A 17,161-nucleotide genomic window follows, 5' to 3' on the forward strand; every position below is an offset into this window, starting at 1 on the left:
CTCTTTAATTTTTTTGGAAGAGTTTGATAAAGATTGGTGTTAATTCTTCAAATGTTTGGTAGAATTCACCAGTGAAACTGTCCTGGGCTTTACTTGGTTGGGAGGTTTTGACTACAGATTCAATCTCCTTACTCATTATTAGTCTGTTCAGATTTTCTATTTTTTTTCATGATTCAGTCTTGAATCATGAGAAATTTCTATTTCTAGGAATTTACCTGTTTCTTCTAGGTTGTTCAATTTGCCAAGAGGATTAAGTAAAATTACTGTATAAGCTAAACACTGATGGTTTTAAATCATATCATAGTTGTCATTCTTGTCATGTCTGCCAAGGAATGTAACAGAACGTAGAATAACTCCAGACTGGCCAAAGTCTCCTCTTGAAGAGGCAAGAAACACTTAAAAGTAAGCACACCTTATATGTCCAATTTGAATTTAAACAAGGGGACAGACATCTATCTGATCCATTCTTTATGTCTGTGAATCCAATATCACTTAGTTATGAAATGATAGATGAAATTTCCTCCTATTTTAAGGATGTCATCCCTTGCTCTAGGTCACCAAAGTGCAAGGCACAATATATATCTGACGTCCTGAGTGAGGGGTACTTTTCTGGATAATTTTCCTCATTTTGGTACCATGACACTCCCTATTTCTGGACAAACCTTATGTCTATAAACTATAAATAAAATATCCCCAAGCATTCACATGGCTTTAAAAAATGCACCATGATTTGAGATACCACCTCACACCAGTCAGAATGGCTAAAATTAACAAGTCAGGAAACGACAGATGTTGGCGGGGATGTGGAGAAAGGGGAACCCTCCTACACTGTTGGTGGGAATGCAAACTGGTGCAGCCACTCTGGAAAACTGTATGGAGGTTCCTCAAAAAGTTGAAAATAGAGCTACCGTATGATCCAGCAATTGCACTACTGGGTATTTACCCCAAAGATACAAAAGTAGGGATCCGAAGGGGTACGTGCACCCCGATGTTTATAGCAGCAATGTCCACAATAGCCAAACTGTGGAAAGAGCCAAGATGTCCATCGACAGATGAATGGATAAAGAAGATGTGGTATATATATACAATGGAATATTATGCAGCCATCAAAAGGAATGAGATCTTGCCATTTGCAACGACGTGGATGGAACTGGAGGGTATTATGTTGAGTGAAATAAGTCAAAAAGAGAAAGACATGTATCATATGATCTCACTGATATGAGGAATTCTTAATCGCAGGAAACAAACTGAGTGTTGTTGGAGTGGGGGGTGGGGTGGGAGGGATGGGGGGACTGGGTGATAGACACTGGGGAGGGTATGTGCTCTGGTAAGCGCTGTGAATTGTGCAAGACTGTTGAATCTCAGATCTGTACCTCTGAAACAAATAATGCATTATATGTTAAGAAAAAAAAAAAAGAAGAAGAAGAAGAAGGTAGCGGGAGGGGATGAATGAAGCGGGGGAAATCGGAGGGGTAGACGAACCATGAGAGACGATGGACTCTGAAAAACAAACAGGGTTCTAGAGGGGAGGGGGGTGGGAGGATGGGTTAGCCTGGTGGTGGGTATTGAGGAGGGCACATTCTGCATGGAGCACTGGGTGTTATGCACAAACAATGAATCATGGAACACTTCATCTAAAACTAATGATGTAATGTATGGGGATTAACATGAGAATAAAAAAAAAAAGAAGAAGTTAAAATTACAAAAAAAAAAAATGCACCATGATTTAATGTGTATTTATTTGCTCATTTATCCAGTCACTTAGTGGATATTTGTTAAGTGCCTACTACATGTTAGGTAATGGATTTTTAATCAGGAAACATGAAGGTATTTCAACGTTATTTTCTTTTTCTGGGGGAAACTGAAAAATCAGAGTTATTTCATTATTTCATATGTTCAGGTTTGCATAATTCAACATTTTAAAATGTTAATGTCTTAGACAAAGTGAGTCTTCATTTATCATATGCTGTCACTAGCCGATAATAGACTGGTGGTCTAAACTCCATGTGCTTTGGTTCTCTCTCTTTCTCTGTCTATCAATTCATCATTTTTATTTACATGTTCAATATAGACATTATCAATGTGAGTTTTAACTATGCTGATTCCATAAAACAGAGATTTAAAGAAACAAATATCTTACTATCAATGCCTTCTTTCACAGATTCTTTTTTTCTAAGACTTGAATCCTATTTTGAGGGCAATCAACGAAGAGAATAGAGTAAGATTCTGGGAATTTGGGTCAGCTGGGTCTCCAATCTGAGTAGAGTTTTTAGTTCATTTTTGGTTTTTAGACTCAGTTGTGAACTGAATAAATGGTGTGTCTTAGATCAAGGGAACTAAAGACACCTTTAATTTTCTTTTATAATCTTCTATCTCACTTATCTATTCCACTCATAAAACTGGAGCCCAATTCAAGATCATATATGGGCCATTTTAAAGAGTCTCAACACCTTGTACTCATTCCACCATTACTCTTTTCCCCGAGCCATTTACTCTGGTTTGCAGATTAATTTTTCTCAACTACACCTACTCAAATGCTTTCAAATGAACTCCCCATCTCCTCCTAAATCAAGTACAAAACTCCTTGGTCTTAAGGCTACAATGTGTTCCCAAAACTCTTCTATTAAACCTTCTAAGAGTCCCTCAGGGCTGTATTAGGCTAAGATACAACTTCATGTAAATAGTTCTTTTCAGGGCGCCTGGGTGGCTCAGTCGGTTAAGCGACTGCCTTCGGCTCAGGTCATGATCCTGGAGTCCCGGGATCAAGTCCCACATCGGGCTCCCTGCTCTGCAGGGAGCCTGCTTCTCCCTCTCCCCTCCCCCTGCTTGTGTTCCCTCTCTCGCTGTGTCTCTCTCTGTCAAATAAATAAATAAAATCTTTAAAAAAAAATAGTTCTTTTCAGTACTAGAAAGAACTTTGCTTTAGCCTCAAAATTTGTGATTTTTATTTCTTTTTTTTGAGACACCCCACTCACACTCCCTCAAAACAGGCATTGCCCTTCCTCATCTCTGTGATTACTCCCTTTGGCGAAAGGCTTCAAAGTATGTCTTACCTCTATTCCAACCTGCTTTTTAAAAAGGCACACATTTTTTTACAATGAGAGAATTATTCCCCCCCAAAACGAACTTTCTTTTGTTGCTTTTTGCTCATTAAAAGAGCAATACATTTTTATTACAGAAAAATTAGAAAACAAAGATAAAGAAACAGTGGGAAATAGAAATCATCCACAATCCTACTGATCCAGAGAAAATTACAATTAAATTCTCATGTATTTCCTTTTTTTAATAAAAATATTACACTTTCAAAAGTGCTCAAATGTGAATTAAAAGTAATACTAAAACACCAATTGTTACAGATAAAAAACCCAAAAGTGAATAGAAACTCCACCATAGAACACCTTTGATCATCTACTTCTTATAGTTATTTTCATATAAAAAGAATACATTCTCATAATTTTATGTCCTTTCATACAGTCTAAATTTGCTTCGCTTTCTGGGTTTGCATGTGTCACGTTTTTGTGCTGAATACATATAGATATGTTGTAGAAAATGTACAGTATCAGTTCTAATAGTATTTAAGTAGGGAACTGCAAAAATCAGTGGCAATTCCTAACTAATATGAGAACAGAGAAGCATAATGTTCCACTTTAAGCTGAGAATTTCATGATCTATAAATAAATCCTTTTGGTTAATTGACGTCATATTAGGAAAATGATAGAATGACAATTCTATTGCCTACCCACTAAGCCAACTGTGATTGGTTAAGGTTAGCGAGGTAATCAAAGCCCACAGCTACTTCTTTGTATAGATAATTCTAGCTCTGGATTAACCTGACAATCACATCCCAGAATTAAATTTTCTTTTGGAAAAGAGAGACATTAAACAATTGCTAAAAACCAAAGTGACTAATGAGTATTGAAAAGGCCCAAATATCAAATCATAATAGCTCCTAAATATTCTATTTCAAGACCCCCTCCCTCTTGAAAGTCAGAAAAGAAAACTCCTTTCATTTTTATGTTGTCATATAATCTGGTTGGAAGGTTATATTAGAATTCACTTCAGCCTTTTTAAATATCATTGGTACACCTGCCAAGGTCCAGTCTTTTCATAAGGAGGGATAATTTTAAGCTGGCTTTTGCTTCCATAGAAATATTAATATTTGGCAGCTCCAGGAATATCTCTGTCATAAACAGCAGGTTCTGTTAATTTTAGTAAATTGGATCTGCATCTGTCTGGGGACTTATGTTGCCTTTTACATGAATGAAAACACTTCCCAGTCTGTCTCTCAACATTGATGCCATGGTCATTTCTAGTAAAGTCCCAGAACAAGATTTACTATTTATATAGGCTTTCGTTTATGTGTATATATCTTAAAATAACCAGAGTCGAGTTATTTAAGTTAGAATGAATGGCATCTTTGGGGTAGAGGGCTTTTGCCTAGGTTCTAGAAGCTCTATAAAATCTCTGAAATGATACGTAACATTTAATATTATAAATCTTTGTGCATCATTATGGGGAAGGGGTCTATAGCTTTTGTCATCTTCTCAAGGGTTTTTGACTCCAAAATGTCTATGAAACCCTGTCTTACATTAAATACAATTGAGTTGCTTCTGTGTTTATGCAGTAAAGTTCTAGCACATATCTGGATAGCCCTTGTATCTCAAGTGATTAAGCAAAAGACAGGAAAAGTCCTTTCAAGAAAACTTGAGGAGGAATTTTCAAGGCTGTTAAGATAATTAATCCAATGGGACTTCCTGATATTTCTGTCAGGATGTCATGGAAAAAGGCATCCAAGCAATCAAAGTGTACTCATCTTCATGAGGAGTTACAGGAGAAATCCCCGCTTAACATTTGTTTCAAGATTAATTGTCCTTAACCTGAGCTATTGTTTCCTTTACATTGATTTATGGACCTTGAGCATTGTGCAAACCTGGAAGTTCTCTAGCACAGTATGGTTGAGATGGATTGCAAGTGACTTTTGTTGTTAATATTAAAATAATAAAGATTATAAATTATGTATTTAAGAAATAAATTAGAGAAGATTCAAGGATAGCCAATAACTATGTCACAGTCATTTGAAGACTTTCTACTTGAGTGGCAGAGAGAATGAATAGCAAGCAGCCAACAGGCTACACTTGGGTTCCTACAGAGGAGCCCCCTCTCAGGTAAGTCACCTGCTCTGTAAGTTGAGGAATTGTTACTAAATTTGATTTTAGTAATGATTGGGAATTGCTACTAAATTTGATTACGTTTCCATTTTTCTATTCAACCAGGTAAACTCCTCTGAAGAAAAGGCTTGGGTCATGAAGATATACATGTTTAGCCTCTTGGGCTCTACATTGCCTCCAACTTTATTTTTTATTTTTATTTTTCTTACATAGGCTCCATGCCCAGTGCAGAGTCCAACATGGGACTTGAATTCATGACCCTGAGATCAAGAGCCAGTCAGGCACCCCTCTTCCAACTATATTTTTAACTTCTTCTTCTTCTCTTACTGGGGGAAGGGGTTGTCACCACTTTAAATTCAATCTATCTTGTTGGAGGGTATGTATCCTTAGGAGCTGCTCAATTCAGTTGGGAAAAAATGGTAAATACATCAATAATAATAATAATAAAAAGATGAGGGGTGCCTGGCTCAGTCAGTGTAGCATGAGACTCTTGATCTCAGGGTCATGAGTTTGAGCCCCATGTAGGGTGTAGAGATTGCTTAAAAATAAACTCTATAAAAGCAAAAGATGAAATAAATGTACAGTTTGTTGGCTCTCCTGTTTCTAAGTCAATCAGTGAAGTGTTTGGATTTTTGGAGTTAGCCATGGGGAAAAATTCTTTTCAACATTACCCAGAGCCTTGTAACATAAGCTAATGTATACAGCCATACTGAGAAACACTCCCAATCTATTAAAATTATTAATTAAAGTTCAAAGAAAACTTTAATCTAAAAAAATCCCATTATTAATGTAAACCTAACATTGTGGAATAAAGTTTCCTCTTAAAATTTTTTTCTTCTCTTTCTGTTCTTTATTTTGAATGCTTACCCTTTTAATAAACGGAAAGGTTGTCAAAAGTAATGGTGAGTTTAGAAACCTTCATTTCATAACAAGATAAAGATGAAAAAGGCAATGCCCTAGCAGATGAGAGTGACATAGCCAAACATGCAAAGAATCCTATGATGAAGAAACGAGCAAAAATGGGAGACAGCAAGAAATTCTGGAAAGTATAGCTGGGAAAGCAGAAGGCATGAGCAAGCAAGAAGTAGCTGAAGGGTGGGGGGAGCAAAATGACCAGGAGTCTCTGAAGAGATGATCAGAGCTGAAATGCCAAGTTCACCTAAAGGCTGCACTGTTGCAGTTTAGCTTCCTGCCTGGTTGGGGTCAATAGTCCCAAATGGCCCAGAACTGAAGGAAAGCAGATTCTCATGTCCTGACTGACTGATTAAGGAGGATTTTGTTTATATGATCAACGGGTGAGTATTCTCAGTGAAGAGGAACTTTCTAGCTGCCTGATGTGGTTTTGGCTACAAATGGCAGAGCAAGGGGATCTTTCATTTCTGGTTGCTATTTACCCGTAGCATGTCCCTCCTGTGTTGAATCCAATCTTTTTTCTAAAATAGTCTAGGGGCACCTGGGTGGCTCAGTCAGTTGAGTGTCCAATTCTTGGTTTAGCCTCAGGTCATGATTTCAAAGTTGTGCGACTGAGCCCTGCATCGGGCTCTGTGCTCAGTGGGGAATCTCCTTGAGATTCTCTCTCTCCCTCTGCTTCTTACCCCACCTCCCACCCCCCGTGCTCATGCTCTCTCTCTCAAATAAATAAATAAATAAATCTTCAAAAAATAAAATAAATAGTCTAACTTGGACATTCATTTTAATAGAGAGGTTAAGTTATTCTTTTGCTATTAATAGGCATGTGGGTCTGAGGCTGGTCTGGGACCCATGCATATCTTTGTTTTAGAAGCATCAGCATAATAATGCAAAGAATGAAATCAGAAGGAAGTCACTGGGGAAGGAAAAAGGCAGCACGTAAGCTGAAGTTCATTGCTTTTTTTGGATGTGAAAAATGTACATGCCATGTAAAAAACAAGAATGATAGGATTTATTACTTCCAGCACATGATTTTTCAAAACTTCTTAAAAAAAGAGATGGCTGTACTAATACAAACTGATGTTTTTCAGTCATTTTTCTATTCCATTTGTAAAATGCTCATATGTTTCTAAATAAAATGGAGAAACAATACTAAATAGTTAGGTATCACTTCATTCTGAAATAAGAGCAGGGAAACAACTAGTAATAGCTAATAATGTCATTAATTCTTCTAAATGCTTTCAATGTATTAACTTAATTTCCTCTGCACGCATTTTACAGATGAGGAAACACAAGCACAGGGAGCAGAAGTTACCTGCCTGAGGTCAGTGGGGTGGAAGTGAGGACGGAGCCCAGAATCAAGCCCAGGTATTCTGGTTCCAGAACTGGTGCTCTCCTGACCACTATGCGAGGTGTTAGATCCAAACACACACCGTTAGACTATGTATATTAATGTTAATCTCAGAAACTTTAAGTTACCTAAACGTATTAATAGATCCCATTATTACATGATGGAGAAGGGATTAAGTGTGCAATGAAAATAGAGCTAGGAAATAGGACAGCATTATCCATTTCCCTGCTAGTCTCCATCTCTGCCCTCACTACCCCCTTCCAAACCTTCTGAAATCCATCCTTAAGCCTTATTCTTCCAGAGCAGTAGATTGAGAATGAAAAGTATTTAAATGGATTCTCTCTTCTTTAATGGCATGCAGATGTATAATCCCATTAGGCACATCAGGCAGGTGACAGAATTTCCCTTCTCTTGGAAGGAAAATCATGAAAAAGGTAATTCAGGAATGCGTAAAATCGAAATGTAGTCATACCCCAAGGAAGCAGCAAATGACCTCTAACAGCTAATGAATTTTAGCTTCTATTTGTCTGCAAAACAAGGAAAGAAAATGAATGAAATGAATGAACCCTAAGTACCAGGTTCTGGAGTGGTAGGAAACTGCTTCTGCCATATTACAATAACAGACAGAACCACAGAGGCAAAATAGAGATTGAATCTGAAGCTCCAACTGAGAGAGGGATTTTCTAAAAATCAGTTCGTGTAATTCAATACAACACTGTGTTCTGAACATGGAAGTGGGTCAGCTCACTTCCAGGACTTTTACATTTCATACAGATCTCCGATCCATACGAAAACCAACAGGACAGATCTACCCAGATCCAAAGGCAGGCTTGCTGTGCACATAATAACCAACAGAGTATAGTTAACACAATTTTTTTTTTCTGCTTCACTCAAAAAATTCCTTGCATCTTATTAGTAATGGAACCACTGGAATGTTTCTTATATTTTGTTATTCTTAAACTCATTGTGCACTTAATGAATGGATGTTTTCAAATTAACTTATTGGATTCACTGTGTTGATTCTAATAAAGGTCACTGGAAATACCAAATTTAGGGCTCCCCATTTGTCATTCATTCACTCTTTGAGGTTCTTGAAAAATATGAACTTATTTACTCTCCTCTAAAATCTGATGCAAAAGTGCAATATTCCTCCCATTTTGTGGAATTAGAAATCCAAGCATAGAGAATATAAGTAGCTTGCCCAAGGTTATGTGTGTGATGGTAGATGGCAGAGCCTCCAGAATTAGGTGATGTCCACAGATGGTCAGCCTTTGTGACATGGTCTTGCTTGATAATGGGACACCAAGACCATGACCACAGTATTGTTCAGTAAATCTATTACCAAGGCACCATGAAGTTTGTTTGTTGTCACTGCTAAGAGACTCGTGTTCCTGACCCAATGTTATTGTATAAGGAGTACTTAAAAGGTAAAATCAAAAGGCATTTCTCTTCCCATAACCTCTCAGGCAAGCCCCCCTCTGTGTTTTAATGCTCAGCTACCTTTTCAGAGATAAAGACAAAACAAAACAAAACAAAACATAAAATCCTTTTCTCACTTTAGACCTTGAAACAGTGTCAACCCAGTAACTTACATGTCCAGTTTGGCTTATTATCCACATGCCGTGCATTAGTTGAAGTCAGCGTTGTGGGTCAGGACTCCTCTAGGATAGACACCTACCCTGGGAAAGAGGCAGTCTCCTTCATTTCTCTCCTGACTTGAGCTTTTGCCCTCCTTACTGCCCTTAGCCCACCCTCCTGAGATGCCCCTGCTCCTCCAGGACTCAGGGAAAGGCCAGGAAATAAGAGACAGATAAGACTCAGGGAATGTCTTAGTTACTTAGCACTGTTGTGAGCTGACATTGGTTTCTTCTGGTTGAGGCAGAGTTTCAAAATCAACTGTCTCTGATGGAGAGCTTTGTGGAGTGTCCAAAAGCCTCTCACCTGGCTGTCTCCCAGCCCTCATTCACTTGGTATCTCTCCCTGGTAGCTCCCCCACCAGGGTGACTGGCTGCCTCCTTGTGGCTTCCCTCTAGGTCTCTGGTTCTCGGAAACCCACGGTTACACAGGTTTTCCCTGTTGGGATCTCACTGCAAATCCAGGGGCCAAAGTCTTGTTAGGAGTTCCAGGTCACTCTTCTATTTCTGCCCACATCTCGTTCCCTGGAAACACACAACTCTGACATTTAGTTGATAGGAGTCCAGTGACTTGCAAAACAACAGACCTCTGTTCTGCGGCTATAGCGAGGTCCTTGTCCTTCATGTTTCTCCAAGTCCTCCAACAGCCCGCCGAGCACCCCCAGAAGGGCATGACCTAAAACAGACTCTCCTTGTGATTTTTTTTAAGTCTCATCTTACTTGACTTGAGGCCAGGGGGCTGCACATCAACTATGGTCCTCTCATGTGGCTTATAAGTAAAATTAATCTCTCCAAAAATTTCTCTCAAGGCATTTTCACGTTCCTGAACATCACTCACTAAGACACAGTGAAATCAGATCTGGGTTCAAATGTGGATCAGCTTGGATGAACTTTAGCAGCTTAATTAACCTTCCTTCCTATTTTTAAAAAAGATTTTATTTAATTATTTGACAGAGAAAGACACAGCGAGAGAGGGAACACAAGCAGGGGGAGTGGGAGAGGGAGAAGCAGGCTTCCCGCTAAGCAGGGAGCCCAATGTGGGGCTCGATCCCAGGACCCTAGGATTATGACCTGAGCCGAAGGCAAATGCTTAACGACTGAGCCACCCAGGTGCCCCCCTTCCTTCCTATTTTTTAAAGTCTTTATTTTTAAGTAATCTCTACACTTAACGTGGAGCTTGAACACACAACCATGATATCAAGAGTAACACACTCTACTGACTGAGCCAACCAGGTGCCCCTCCCTTCCTTATTTGTAAAATGTGTGACATACATGATTGAATGCTCATTCTGTCATAACATTATCCATAAACATGTATCTTTAATGTTTCTAAGGACATAGAAACTTGTTTCATTTCTTTAGAAAAGAGATGCTTTCTGCCATTTCCCTCTACCCCTCACTTGCATGCTTTTCTTCTCCTGCATTCCTTCTCTCCTTTTCTCATCTGATCTCTTATCTTCAAGTACCACGTCCTTACAGAAGGGTTACTCCACAGGGAGATTTACAAAGGCACAGCTTCCATTTTGGCGAGAGAATATGGAAATTAGTGTGAAATCAAAGAGCCGAATATTTCATTTAAAATCTGAATTATTATTTCAAACTTAAAATATATATACCAAGGATTAAGAATAGACACTGAAGTGTTAAAGTATGAGAATTCTGTATGAGCATTCTCTGAAAAAACACCAAAATCAAGCCAAAAAAAAAAAAAGAGATAGCGAAGGAAAAATATAAAAAAGAAAGCCACCATATCTAGTCTTGAGAGATGATAATAATGCCTTACTTTTCCTTGTTCCTTTAACATTTTCAAGCCACTTCCAAATATTTTCTTACTAGGAAACCCAGTAGTGATTGAAAGGCCAAGAATTAGATGTAGATGATAACTCTGTGCTCTAAAAAGTGTTGCACTTTTCCTAAAGACGTTGATTTCTTTATGGGAACAAAGTTGTAGACTCACTACAGAATACTCTAAAGAACTCTCTTTATAGCTCTGTATGGAGATTAGAAGTCCTGGCTAGCCTAAAACCCCTGTATTGTGGAATCTGAATGGCCATAGGTTTTTTTGTAGTAACTCCTTCCAAGTGGTGGATGCTATAATTCTTCAATCAGCATTGGCCACGTGATATGCTTTGACTAATTAGCAAATAGGTGCTTAAAGTGCTTGATTTTGGGGGTCTGCCCTTTCTAGCTGCTTTGCCATCATGCTAAAAAGCTCCGGTTAGCCTCCTGGAGGATGACACAGGCTCTAGCCAGCCCAGCCACCTCAGCTGTCTAAGCTGAGGTCCCAGACATGTGAGTGAGACCATTCTTGACCATCTAGCCCCAGCAACACTGGCTCGGATCAAAAGAAGCACCCAGAAAATTCACAGAATCGTGAGAAATAATAAATGTCATTTTAGGCTAAGTTTTGGGATGGTTTGTTGCATAATAAATGCTAAATGACACATTCTCACACTCCCCAAAAAGAAAATAATTTAAAAATAAACATTTACTTAAAATGTCCATCCTACCCAAAGCAATCTACAGATTCAATACAATCCCTGCCAAAATCCCAATGACATTTTTCACAGAAAGAGAAAAAGCAATTCTAAAATTGTATCAAACCACGAAAGATCCTGAATAACCAAAGCAATCTTGAGAAAGAAGGACAAACCTAGAGGCATCACACTTCCTGATTTCAAACTTACTACAAGGCCATAGTAATCAAGACAGCATGGTATTGGCACAAAAATACACACATAGACCAACACAACAGAATACATAAGCCAGAAATAAACCTAGGCATATACGATCAATTAATTTAGGACAAAGGAGCCAAAAATATACAATGGGGAAAGGATAATCTCTTCAAGGAATGGTGTTGGGAAAACTGAACAGCCACATGTGAAAGAGTGACACTGGACCCCTATTTCACACTGCACACAAAAATCAACTCAAAATGGGTTGAAGACTTGAATGTAAGACCGGAAGCCACAAAACTCCTAGAAGAAAACATAGAGGGTAAGCTTCTTGACATTGGTCTTGCCAATGATTTTCTTGGATTTGACACCAAAAGTAAAGGCAACAAAAGCAAAATTAAACAAGTGGGACTACATAAAACTAAAATGCTTCTGCACAGTGAAGGAAACCATAAACAAAATGAAAAGGTAACCTATGGAAAGGGAGAAAAGGTTTGCAAAACACATGCCTGATAAGGAGTTAATATCCAAAATATATAAAGAACTCATATATCTCAAAAGCAAACAAACCAAAACAAAACAAAAAACCCAAACAACAGAATGAAAAAATGAGTATAGGAACTAAGTAGACATTTTTCTAAAAAGACATTCAAATGGCCAATAATGAACATGAAAAGGTACTCTATATCACCAATCATCAGGGAGATACAAGTCTAAACCACAATGAGATATCACCTCACACCTGTTAGAAAGGGCATCATCCAAAAGTCGAGAGATAACAAGTGTTGGCAAGGATGTGAAGAAAGGGAAGCCTTGTGCCCTGATGGTGGGAATGTAAATTGGTTCAGCCATTATAGAAAACAGAATGGAGGTTCTGCCAAAAATTAAGTAAAGAAATACGATATGATTCAGCAATCCCACTTCTGGGTATATATCCAAAGGAAATGAAGACAAGATATTGAAGAGGTATCTGCACTCCCATCTTCATTGCAGCACTATTCACAATAACCAAGACATGGAAACAACCTAAGTGTCCATCAACAGATGAATGGGTAGAGAAGATGTGGTGGTATACATATACAATTGAGTATTATTCAGCCATGAGAAAGAAAAGAATCCTGCCATTTGGGATAACATAGATGGACCTTGGGGACATTACAATAAGTGAAACAGAGAAAGACAAATACTGCTTGGTTTCACTTATACATAGAATCTTAAAAAAAAAAAAAGGTTAACTCATTGAAACAGAGTAGAAAAGTGGTTGTCTGGTGCTGGGGGTGGTGGGAACAACAGGGAGAAGTTGGTAAAAAGGTACAAAGTGAGTCAGAAGATGAATAAAGCCTGAAGAGTGAATGTGAAACATGGTGACTACAGTTGATAATGCTGTATTATATAATTGAAATTTTCTGACAAAGCAGAACTTAAATGTTCTCATACACAGAAAAGATAAATATGTGAGGTGATGGGTGTGTTAATTAGCTAGATTGGAGGAATTCTTGCCCAATGTATGCGTATATTAAATCCCCACGATGCACACTGTAACTATCTCACAATTTTGTGTCAATTATACCTCAATAAAGCTAAAAAAGTAAATTAAACATTTGCTTATTTTTAATTAGTGGTAATTTTGTGTGATACATAGAGTCCACATTCCTAATAGGAAATGGTTTGATTTCAGTATTTATCTTTCCTGAAAAATATAACCAAAGCTTTCTAATTTAGTGTTAGAAAAATTCCCAAGATTTGAAATCTCTTTTCTCCCTTTAGGGTGATGTAATACAAGAATAACAAAAGCTAGCATTTATTAGGCACTTACTGTGTCCCAGCCCCTATGCTCAGTGTTTAGAACATTTCCTGACTCAATCATAGCAATTCACCGGGAAGGTTTGATTCTTCCCATTTTCGAGTTTAAGAAACTGAGTCTCAGAGAAATGAACTTGTCCAAGATTCCAGCATGTGGCAGAGCCAGGATTCAATCCAACATCTTTCTGACCCTTAACTATTTTACTTTATGAACTACCAAGCCATTTATTATGGCCATGAATAAGTTTAAAACTATTTTCCCAGGATTTAATGGATGGAAAAGTCTGAAGGAGGTATGGAGAGCGTAAAAAGTTTGCAGAAAAGGGTGAGAGAGGCAGAAACTTCACCTGTTTTATAATTTTGCTATCACTATTTCCTTGGTTAAAGTCCCCTTTGTCAGTCTTTGCTCCCACCACTCACTAAAAATACCAGAAGGCAGTAAACATTTATAAAAAGTATCAACTTTAAATCACTACACAAGTATGACCAAACTCATACTTCCCTGCCAATCAGGGAAGCCATACTACCACTGTAAAAATCCTGTCATTACACGCATGTACCAGACACATACATGCATAAGGGCATGCATACACACACACACACACACACACAACTTTATTTCTCCTCTCTATCCCCTTCTTCAGTATAAATTATGAGTGTCCTTCTGAGTCGCCAAAATGGTTTTTTTCTTTCTCACGGCTAACCCCAGTGGGGGCTCTCACAGCTAAGCCATAATTTCATTGCACATTCTACTTCAATGTAAATACTGTTCTGATAACTTGATCTTCTTTCTTGAAACAAGTAATTCATGAAGTCTTTTGACACTTGTTACCACATCCTTCTGACTGCCCTGGTCTGTTAATAAAATTGGAAAGATTTTTCAAAGCCTCGCTTCTAAACTGGGGCTATTGTAATTTATGTAGATGAAAACAGGATTTCCCACTTCTGAAACACTGTAGGATACTTTAAAGTTGTGAAGATAGACGAAATGTGTCAGATATGATTTTGGGACAACAGCACAAGTGATAGAGGTCTCCAAACCAGGATGTCATATAACGCAAGGCCTCAAGAATAAGAGCCCTATCTCAGACTAGTGACTTGTCCCTGGGGAGTGAGCCTAATCAGGCTTTGTCTCACCTTGATAGGAAACCCAAGATACACACTCACAGGGTTTAATTACGTAAGTCTAAAAGACTAAAGGGAATGACTGAATTTTCTTAGAGAGAACCTCAGATTAAGAGAGGGATAAAATGTTTAAGAGATGACATCCATTCTTTGAGGCTCAAAAAGAATGGGTCTGATAAAACAGCTCTCATAAAAGGGTGAGTGGCTTGTACCTCTTTTGAATAGATCAGGTATCATCAGGACTATTAAGGAAAGAAGTCCACAGCCTCTTCAAGTTAATGCCAATGTTCGTTTAAATTAAGCATCATTTACTGAGTTCCAATTCTGAGTTGAAAGGGAACCATTTAAAGTAGCATTGGTGGAAAGTTCTAGAAGATAATAATATTCATGTACAACTGTTATTTACATATCCAGAAAGGGTGCGCCCTCAGGGGTGAAGAGCTGTGCTCAGTTAACTTGCTCTTGTCTTGTCCCCATTGGAAATATTCTTCCCTTTGCAAATTGAGCTTTGCTCCCCTGGAAGATGGGCATACATGAGGAAAAGGGAACTAAACTTCATAAACACCGTTAGTTTCTTGTAGTAAGGCTCTGCATACTCTTACGTGTTCATTTGCGTAATGGAAGCTGTCTAGGGCAGAAAAGAGACAAAGGGACAAAAAAAAGTAGAAGAAAAAAATAACTGAAGGACAATTAATCAGATCCCTCTTTTAATTTCCCCCAAAGCCTGCATTTGATCCCCTTTTTTTGGGTGTGAGCTTGGATTTCTCCAGTTTGACTTAATTTGGGAGAAGGTGGAGTTAAGGAGCTGTTCCCTCATCACTCCTTTCCCTCCCATGCAACTGTCACTAATGCTCTGTGAAAAGAGGAGGATGATTATTGTCTCCCTTTTCCATTTGTACAAAGAAGCAAGAACAACCTCACCAGCACCCACTATTCAATATTGGGGAACAGATTAATTTGCCACATTCGCTCGTCAGTAGCAGTGACCCGGCTTCTGAGGGAACGATTAAAACAGGTAAGTCTGATGTAAGAAGATGCAGGTAGAGAAAATACTAAAGTGTGAGGCTCCCAGTGGAGAAGGGAATTTGGGGTAGACTGCAGGGGCAGCCCTGGGGCTTAGAATCAAAGGAAAAGGAACTCCAGGCACCACTGAAGCCGTTCCTTATACTTCCCTGGCTTTGAGGGAGGTCCTTGAGATGTTTTGGTGGGAAAGTATCTACAGGAAGTCAAAGAATTGCTGAAACTTCTCACAAAGTGTGGGGACCCCCTATTACATAGGCAATGCCTCTTCACTGAATTATAATTCAAAGCAAAACAATTAGAACAGATTCCTTCAGCATGATTTTTAATTGTCTGCATGGGAGATTGTATCATTACAATGGCAGTTGACACCATAACAGATAAACACCAAGTACTGAAGCTCAAAATTAATCTTTTCATTTCTGTCACGGAGGAGTTTGCAACCGTGTTCAATGCGTGTGAAGCGCGTTGCATTTTGAGGCAAACCTAATGGAGGATATCTCACAAAGGACCAAGGATTTGGGCTCTCGGTTGCATAAAGCAGTCACAGCAATTCAGAATCAATAATGGAGCGGGATTAATGTTTCTGGAAGTGGAACAATGAACATATATTTGTCCCGAGGGATACCCTTCAAACATTTGACTCTACAGTGCAGCGTTTTTCACCATTTGTAGAACATCTGGTGGGTGATGGCTTCCTCCGGGAGCTAATACATAAAATGACAGGGTCAGGAAAGATATGACAGAACATGGTGGTCAATGTCTCGTTTTATAGGCCAGGAGACAAAGAGGAAGAGACTTACCCAAGTTCACATAAAACTAGTCAGAGCCCGATCAGCTACAAGAAAAGCAGACTCGTTTGGACGCCTAGGTGGCTCAGTTGGTTGGGCGTCTGCCTTCAGCTCAGGTCATGATCCTGGGGGCCTGGGGTTGAGCCCCGCATCGGGCTCCCTGCTCAGTGGAGAGCCTGCTTCTCCCTCTGCCTGCTCTGCCTGCCACTCCCTTTGCTTGTGCTCTCTCTCTCTCATTCAGACAAATAAATAGATAAAATTGTTAAAAAAAAAAAAAAAAAAGAAAGAAAAGCAGACTCGCTGGCTCCCAATTCATTGCCTTTCCAGAGAGTTGAGTAAGTTCTGGAGATGAACCACACAGAGTGGTGCCGATAGCCGAGGATACTGTCGTGTACCCTTAAAATTTGCCAGGAAGGTAGACCCTACATTATGTGTCCTTACCACAACATAATAATAATAATACAACAATAACAGTGATAATAATAAAAAGGGGGCAGGAGGAGACTTTGGGAGGTGATGGGTATGTGTATGGCTTGGTTGGTGGTGATGGCTTCATGGCGCCTACCTGTTCCCAAACTCATCAAGTTGGACACATGGAACAGGAACATATTTTTGCATGTCACTCATACCTCAATAAAGTGGCTTTAAAAAATAAGAGAAACAGTTTGGGAACCAGGCACAA

This window comes from Mirounga angustirostris, unplaced genomic scaffold (assembly GCF_029215605.1).
Source record: "Mirounga angustirostris isolate CCGP_5_RB_7025 unplaced genomic scaffold, mMirAng1.0.hap1 SCAF_8, whole genome shotgun sequence".
NCBI classification, from domain to species: Eukaryota; Metazoa; Chordata; class Mammalia; order Carnivora; family Phocidae; genus Mirounga; species Mirounga angustirostris.